Source organism: Phytophthora parasitica (genome assembly GCF_000247585.1).
Source record: "Phytophthora parasitica INRA-310 unplaced genomic scaffold supercont2.5, whole genome shotgun sequence".
NCBI lineage: Eukaryota > Oomycota > Peronosporomycetes > Peronosporales > Peronosporaceae > Phytophthora > Phytophthora nicotianae.
The window spans coordinates 775,339-776,487 of NW_008648991.1; positions in this window are offsets into that span (position 1 = coordinate 775,339).

The window sequence follows — 1,149 nt, forward strand, 5'->3', positions numbered from 1 at the left end:
CCCGCCGTATCTTGTTATCATTCGTTAGTGCCGGCTTGATAAACCTAGTTTCGTCGCGTTACAACCCCTTCTTTTACTGCCTGTCTTATCAGATGCCTGGAGAGACCAGAGCCCTCCGGCACACGCCTTTCAACCGCTGTATCCTCGATAGGAACACACTTCAGTTTGTCATGTAATTCGTCTCGATTCTTCCGCTTTCTGCCGCTGTTCTTCTTAATCCGGCTAAACCACGCACCCCCCCCCTCACGACACCAGCGGTCACTGCAGAGCTGTACCGCTTCCAAATTAACCTCACGGTGTCCGGATGTCGGCTCATAAGAACACCAACTTTAGCAAACGCTCCACGGGGTACTTCTTCATTGTTGCTGATCTTTAGAAGCTCGTCAATGACGGTTTTGCGCCCGGTGTCGGTAAGGTTGGACTTTGGCATGCTTGAAGAGGGAGAAGCAGCGTAGCGCAGGCGTGGCGGGTCGCACTCCAGGCGAGGCGGAAGACCTTAAGAGCTAAAAATGAAATGGCAGAGGCTACAGTAGTTCGTTCGGCACAAAACTGGTGACTAGAAAAAGAGGAGATGCGGGACTTTTGTTTTGTCCAATCAGATGCTGCGATGGTTAAATAAAGATGAAGCAATTGGTCAAATTGTCGGTTTCGCGTGATCATTTCCGACCAGAGGAAGTATACCATAAGGGATGACAGGTATTCTCAATACGTCTTTGGCAGCTCTCAATTTTATTCGTGGCTTTTCTCAATTTTGACATAAAATGGTGTATTGCTTTCACGTGATTTCTGTTTGTGTCCGAAGTAAGATACTTGGCGTGTCGTACATTGATATCTCATATCTGGTCCACAACCCATGCAAACTAGGTTAATGACTTCGGTAAACTACGGTAGATGAATTAATTTTTTCTGGTGAGTGTCGTCCAAACAAATTTGCTCTGTTTGTACAGGGAGCAAACCCTTTCTTTAATTTGAAATGTTGTCTGAAAATTCAATTTCTACGGAAAACGTATAAATCTTACACTTTGTATGGAATTCTTCGTGCAGAATGCAAAGCCTAGATTAGAACGGCCAATGTGCAGGAGATCATGGTAAAGGCCTGTGAAGGCTGGATCAAAACAAATCGTGCCTCGATATGCTGTGGGTGACCAA